The 8,071-nt window shown below is 39.3% G+C and overlaps 1 pseudogene; it reads right to left on the bottom strand.

Annotated features, from left to right (window-relative positions):
* Window positions 1–8,071, bottom strand: part of LOC102859276 — a 77,978-nt pseudogene that overhangs the window by 6,859 nt on the left and 63,048 nt on the right.

Raw genomic sequence — 8,071 nt, 5'->3', positions numbered from 1 at the left:
TTTAAAAGGAACAATGTGGGTGGGTGGGCGAATTGGCAGTTAGGCAAACCAGTCACTTGGTATACAGGCTTTCAGAGAATCAGCTGTCCACTTTACCATGTCAGTGACTTGACTTAGTCATTTAACTTCTCTCTGAAAACCCGCTGGAGGGTCAGCGGTGAGTCAGATTCAATTTGATGGCAGTGAAAGTAAATGTTTTGGTTTTTTTAATTTGAACTAACACTACATATAAATGAAGACTACATGTAGCCGTCAGTCACATGGAGCTTTCAAGTTTAAATTCATTAAAATGAAAATGTCGTTTTCTCACTCAGACATTTCATGTGTTCAATATCAAATATGCTCAGTGGCACAGTACAGAAAGAATATTTCCACTGGAATTCGCACAGATTTTTCTACTTTGGTCTCTCAGCTCTCTTCTTCCTCTACCGTACTATGATTCCTGCCTGGTGGGGAGCAGGTAGGAAGGAGTAGGAAGATGCCGAGATGTAGAAACTGAAACATCAATGAAAGAAAAAAAGTAAAGAATGAAATAAAAGACAGACCTCTTAAAAGGATGACTTTTGTCTTCACAATCCAGAGAGAAATATTTTGTGAGATAAACATATGGTAGGAAGACAGTATTTTATATTTTCACAGTATGGCTGAAAGCAGGCTGACCATCTCAAATCCTACTCCTCCTCTTTAAGAGAAACAAGGTGAAAGACTCATTAATGTCTGAAAAACAGAAACTGAACATTTTACTGGATGATAGTGAACCTGTTTCTCTTAGTTTATGCCTTGCCGCCTTGTGTTGACCACCATCTCAGAGGTGTCCACACGGGCAACTGAAAGGGAGTGAATCTGGTAAAGGCCTGCCTTTCAGGGAGTAAGAAGGAAAATCAATCCTAATCACTCTTCCTTCTTGATGGTGGGGGTCTGGTTTTCCTAATGCAGCCCATATTAGCAGCCGACCAGGAAAGCCCATTCTGCTCAAAGCCCAAAGGAGATGATGAAGTCCTGCCTAATGGAAGATTCACGGAGCTGGCTTGATTTATATTTTATTCTAAACCAATTTAGGATAGATGCACAAAAAAGGAAAACATCTTTGAAGTTCTGAAAAACAGGACTTCAAAGATGTTTTCCTTTTTCCTTCATCAAATCTACTTTTTAAAGACTGTTTCCTGCATGTCTAAACAAAAAAGCCTTTGTTGAGAGATTTCAGATCCAGATTGACTTAAAAGAGGCTTTGAAATCAAGGGACAATTAAATTTAGTCTTAGCTATATCGAAGAGGGCATGGCATTTACTACTGTCAAATATTGTGGGGAATTTATCCTCATAAAATTCTACATTTCCTAAATTAAGTTATAAACCCATTTTCCCTGGGAGAGAGATAGTTTTAATCACACAGCCAAGCAAATATGATTATGGTTTAGATTTCTTTAAATACTTTCCCTCTAAAGAATTATAATAGCTTTATCTTAAGGTGCCCACGAAGTTTTTCATGTGTTTATTTCTCAGGGGTATGGAAAGGAAGAATATAGGCTAAGAAGTCTTGTTAACTAAAGTGTCTTATGTGAATAGCTCTACTTCAGCAACAATGCCAAGGAAGAAGGCACTGCTTTTCCCATGCCCTCAGTTGAGATGGAGCCTCAGGGATTTGAAGGCTTGTTTGTTCTTGGTGTTTCTTTATCCTTTATCTTACTTGAAGAGTGGGCTATTGCAGCAGATGATATAGATATAAGGCCTTAATCACAGAATTTCTATACTAATTTCTTATTGTTTTGTGCTGTCAAATTGGAACTGACTTGTAGTTGACCCTCCAACAAGTTTTTAAAGACTATAAATTACAAGGGAGGAGAATGTCTAGCTTTCTCCCATAGAACTGGTAGATTTGAACCGTGTGCCTGTGGGTTGGCAGTGAAACTCCTTATGCATTAAGTCACCAGAGATGGCATTAACTTGACACAGTGCAGCTACCACAGAGTAAGACACAGCAGACCCAGGAAGCAGCTCACATGCTTATTTACAACCTAGCCTTTGTGCCAAATATTCAAATTATGAGTGAATAATGCTTTTCATTTATATATCACCTTTCATCCAAAATATCAAAATTCACAATAAAGCAAGAGGACCGAGTTTTTAGAACTCTCTGATATTTTAGTCTCTGTTCTGAAAGAGCTCATTCAGTCAGAATTTAGTCCACTGTTTATAACACTTCAATCTCCAGTTAAAGAGAAAATATAAATACATTAAAAGTGCAGATCATTGAGACCAGGGGTTGTATCATTGATATGCCTCATTTGGTGTTTAAGACATTAGGCATTTACTAAATGTTAAATAGTAAACTAATGCCCAAGTTACTTTTTTTTTTAGATGAAATTACAGTGTTAACTATAAAGTGAGCAACACTCATGAGGAACATAATCCTCACACCATCAACCATAAGAAACCAAAAGGGCAGCATTTGTCTAAAAACAAAGCTCAAAGGCAGGAAGGGAAAGCAAGGAAGGAGGAATGGAAGCAGGAAACCCAGGGAGGGAGTAGGGAGAGTGCTGTTACAATCAGGAGATTGTAACTAATGTCACAAAAACAAGATGTGTATAGCTTATTGAATAGAAAAACGTATCTGTTTTGTAAGAGATTGTAACTAATGTCACAAAAACAAGATGTGTATAGCTTATTGAATAGAAAAACGTATCTGTTTTGTAAACTTTCATACAAACCACAATTAAAAAATAAAAAAATGATAATTGTTGTTGCTAAAAAAAAAGGTTTGCTGGTTTTTAAAGAAGAAGTGGACATTTAAAACAATGCATAAGCCGAGTCAATATTTATTTCTTCTTCTAGGTTTTTAGTTTTAGGATTTTTCAATTATGTAGATTTTCTTCCTCACACTTTCTTTCACTAACATTGTGTTTCATACAATAATCCTCATACATTGTGTTTTAGAAAATTAATCACATTGAACTCTGCCCACCATTACCCAGTCTTTTCAGATCCCTGCCAGATCTTTCCCATTTCCTTTACACTCCACCCCTCAAATTGTGCAACTGTATAATTTTGCCCCTACTCACTTTCACCCTTCTGCCTCACCCTCCCCACTTTGGGTCTCCAGTCACATTTTAATAGTTATCCTTCAATTTTTAAAATAATGTTCTGATGCAGTATTTGTCCTTATCAGATGGAGTTATTTCACTCAGCTTAATGCTCTCTAGCCTCTCCCAAGTTATGTAATATTTTTTGAATTTGTTATTATTAAATCAGTATTTCTTATACTAGATTACATCATACAAAAACAAAACAAAAAATTATTTGTTGGAAATATGACACACTCAGAAGGGATGAGTGTAGATGACTTGATTCAAGACTGTCTACCACGGGGAAGTCAGAGCCAAAGGAAATCAATAATGCATGTGGCAGAACATCCCTGGGCTAGTGACAGTGAGGGCATACGTCTTCTGGTAGACCTGAGGGACAGCAGAGAGAGCCGTTTCCAGAGCTGGGGAGGCTGCAGCTATCAGGGAGAGCCACCTGCAGAAGGTACAGCCTGCAGTGGAGGAACATCATCACTGCCAACCAGTAGCCCAAAGAAAGGACCCTGGATCAGACTTCTCTATCCTGCCCTCAGATCTCACCAACATCTCCTACTCACAGAACTCAACCGATAATCTGAGGGCCAGGAAGCCTCATTCTTTCTTACTGAACTTCTTCAGAGCATGTGAAGTGTGGATTGAGATGGCAGACAGGGAAGGACCTGCATCATACCCACCATCTATTCACGGCTGCCATCCAGTTATTGTTCAGCCAGCCTGTTAACTATTCATAGTATGAATCTGTTCATATTTCTTTATTGTTTTTCTAACATTTGGCAGAACATTAGGATATTCTCATTTTCCAAGGAAAACACATGTAACTGAATTTTCATTTTGAGTCATCAAATAGAAAGCTTATATGTTCTGCTTCTTTTTCCTTAGCTTAATGAGGCTAGCTAAGGCTTAAAGTTCTGCTGTATTCTGAAAGTTATATGTGGGGATGGATCAACTGCAAGGGATTTAAAACATTAGTTAAAATAATAGATGATGCTCATTTTGTAAAATGGCCAAATGTGCACTGTATATTGCACCATCTGCTTGAGAAGCCCACAGATTTACTCTCCCAAACATCTGGCAGCTCATCTCCAGGTTCTGTATACATACGGAACCTGAACTGGCTCTACCTCAGAACGAGGCCTGGCCCAGAATATTCTGGGAGCAAGTACAACTGCACATACAGTGCCATTAGTGTGAGTCCTGTATGATAAGTAACAAAATGGGTAATGTAGCCTCTTTCCTATTAAAGCCTTTGTTTAAATTTTCCACAGGAAGAATCTACGTCTCACAAGAATAGAGTGGGATCTGCTGGCCTTTCTGAGAGAAGGTAAAGGTAAGGCTTGATTCTAAGTTCATATGCAGATGGATGGCTGTGTGGATTCTGCATAATATAAATATAAATACATATAACAATATATAACAAATAAATATAAATATAACAACATTGCACGTTTGCTAAAGCACTGTGCTGTGATCTTCTGTGTGTGTGTGCGTGTGTGTCCTGTGTTACAATGGAAACTAGCTGATAAGGAAGTTCAACAGCCAAATTCCAGTGTATATATTTAGGTCTAAGATGGATCACTTGGTAAGAAAACAAGTATAAGAAATTGGTATTGTGGTATGAGGAGATGTTTTGTATCGTTTCTATGTTTTTTAATTTTTTGATGTTTGCCTTGTGACCTAGAATGCAAATGGATAGAGAAGCTGTAGTATATTCACACAATGAAATACTATGCAGCATTGAAAAACAAGGAACTCATGAAGTATTATGCAAAGTGTATGACCCTAGAGGACATTATGCTGAGTGAAATATTTCAGTCACAAAAGGACAAATATTGCATAGGGCCACTATTGTAAAACAGGACTGACATTGGGGTGGAGGAAGACAGAAAAGGAAGGGAGGAATGATGTATACTGCTTTGAAACATATGAGGGAAAGAACTGGTTACAAGGGATATATGATTGGCTATTATTGTCATGACATGAGTCCAGAATGAAGGTTGCACAATGGAGTGGACTTGCTTGGGGCGGGGGTTGGATAAAAATGAAAGAGTTTTTCTTTTACTTTTCAAGAAGAAGAGTGAATTGGGGGGAAGGGAGTAGCCTCAGCAGGCATGGTACCAGCAGTCGCGAAATCAGTAACTATTGCATTAGGCAAGTTCACTGACAGGAACCTTCCCAAAATACTGAAGGAGCAATGACGGCAGCTTGAAGACTAAGCCCTGCCTGAGTCAGTGTTCTTGTAGATCACCTCCTACATTATCAGAGAGCTGGACAGTGAGTAAGGATGACAGAAGGAGAATTGATGTCTTTGCGTTTCAGTGCTGGTTAAGAGTGCTGAATATTTCATGGGCTGCCAAAAGGACAAACGAGTAAGTCTTGGAAAAAGTGTGCTCTCTGGGGGGCAAAGATGGTAAAGCTTCATCTCTCATACCCTGGACATGTAGCTAGGTGAGGCTATTCCTTCAAAGGGGGTAGATATCATGCTTGGAAAGATTGAGAGTCAGAAAGGAGAGGAAGACTTCATGTGACGGACTGACGTAATGACTTCTGCAACAGGCTTTAGTGTGTCAGAGATGATAAGGATGTCATAGGATAGGACAAGATTCAGGTCTGTTGTTTTTAGGGTCTCTGAGTTGTGCTTGACTCAAAGGTACCTAGAAACAACAGTGGGAACAGAATGAGCTCTGCTGGCTGAGTGGTAAGGAAATGTGTTGTGAATGCAAAGGTATTCAACACAGATCCACCAGCTGCTCAGCAGGAGAGAGATGGGCAGTCTCCTTTCATGCAGTTCACTGCCTCTGAAAACACACTGAGGGAAAAGCTAAGGGTTGGTTTGACTCAAAGATACATAACAATGACAACAGTAAAACAAAAGGGTGCTTGAGAGCTGAAAGAAGGCCAGTGTGTCTGAAGAGCTATAATCAGGAGAACTGGTCAAATTTGAGATTGGGGGGTGAGGGGGGTATGAGCAGAGAACAGACCCTTGTAGGGTCTTACTAGATGTACATTTAAACGTTTCTCTTTATTGTCAAAGCAGTGGGGAATCACCAAAAGGATTTTGAAGGGGGTAATACGGTCAGCTCTGTGTTTTAATGACTACTTTGGGGTTATATGGAAACTGCTTTGGTGAGGAGCAATAATGATTTTGGGTAGAACAGGAAGCTACTGCATGTGGCCTGGTTATGTGAGACATGATCGTAAACTGAACTAGGGAGGAGATGATGATGGAGAAAAGGAGAGGGATTTGAACGTTACTTAGGAGTCTAATAGATTGGACAGGATGACACAGGTCAGAGTGACTTCCAGGGGAAGTCTCTGGTTTCTACAACTGGAAGGACATTCATGTCTAGGGACCTGATGTGTGGAGTAGAAAAGGGTGAGTTAGATTTTGTAGATTATCTAATTCCAATCACCCCAACCCTTCCACACCCCTGTACACCTAATCAGAAAACTGTGAATCTGTTCAGCTTACCGGCTCAGTTCCTTTTTCTCTTGTGATGTAGAATTGGTCGGGGCTCAGTTTCTTTTGCCAGTCACTCTTGGCAAGAGACAGCTCACAATTTGACGGAGATCCTGTGTTGTTAAATAGAATTTTTTTTTTAATGGAACCAAAAGGGACAAGCAATTTTCCTTCCATCTCTGTTTTCCCTCAAACTCACAGTAACCTAGCCGAATAAGCCAGCCTCTTCCCACTCTTTCATCTTCAGTGAGAACAGAACGCTTAGGTACAAAATGCCTTAATAGACTCATTAGTTTAATAAGAAATTACTAATAAGGGGGGAGCCAGTTTTCTCACCCTCCTGGGGCACTGAAGTCAAAGATGCCACTAAAATATGAAATACTGCAGGATAAAATCTCCTCTGGTACCTAAGGGTAGAAATTGATCCTCCCATCTGTTACTAGATTCAAAGGAGCGTTTCCTGTTGGAATACAGCTGGGAGTAGCTGAGTGATTTGATAGAAAAAGATTGTTGAGCTAGTGATTTATTAAACTTCTCTCCCTTGCTGGTTACAAAGATAGCTCTGCTTTTGTTTGTTAGGGGGAGTCTTTATTAAAAATCTCCTTGTGTGAGAAAAAAAAAGGAAGAAGAGGCTCCCATAGTTTACATCTGAAAGGGAAACTGAGACCTACCGCAATCTATTATGCTTCAGGATTTTGTCATTATTCTGTTTCCTTTCTTCTACTGCCTTTGGTTTCTGTCTTATCACTTTAATCCAGTGACAATCACAAAAATGACAGGATAACTCTAAGTAAAAAGGGAGTAGAACGTCCAGTTTATAAAATGTTATTAAATATTGTCAATTTATACCCACTATGGTCACGTTATCCAGTAAGTAGGTTAAGCATGGGCTTATCTATTAATTTGTAGTGAGCAATTCACACCTTTTTTTTATCACCACTTCAAAGATTCTGTCTCCAGGTATGGCTGGCATCTGTCTCTCCCCCAGCCCCACAGCACCTTCCCACAGAATCAAAGCCTCTTTGCAAATTTACAATTCCTGACAGGGATGAGTCCCTAGGAAGCAAGGTAAGGCATGGGCTTACTTGTGCTAATTTACTAATCAGTAGTGAACAATTTTACATGGGTTTTATTACAAAATGAGCAATCACACAATTTCAAAACATTACTCAAAAGATTAAGAATGACCAAGTTCTTGTATCATACAAAAGGTGCCTTTACAAGTGGAGATATCTAGAAGTAATCACCTTCATTGAGTGAACAAATTCAGCATCCCCAGCAGTGGGACAAGTTGACATCATGTGCCTCCTAATCAGTGGCACCTAACAAGACACAGTGTCACCTGTACAGCCTTCCTGCTGGAAAGGTTTACCCAGACTCTAATCATGAAGAAACAATGAGACAAGTTCAAACTGAGGGAGGGTCTGCAAGATAATTACCACCATCCTTGGAAAAAGATCAATGCCATGAACAAAAGAAAAAGCTGCTCAGCTATTCCAGAGTGAAATAAATTAGAGAGATGTTGTTGTTATGTG

Source organism: Elephantulus edwardii, unplaced genomic scaffold (assembly GCF_000299155.1).
Source record: "Elephantulus edwardii isolate Elephantulus edwardi_28Jun2011 unplaced genomic scaffold, EleEdw1.0 scaffold00054, whole genome shotgun sequence".
NCBI classification, from domain to species: domain Eukaryota; kingdom Metazoa; phylum Chordata; class Mammalia; order Macroscelidea; family Macroscelididae; genus Elephantulus; species Elephantulus edwardii.
The sequence above is the reverse complement of the archived record's forward strand: the minus strand, read 5'-3'. Positions and strand labels throughout refer to the sequence as shown.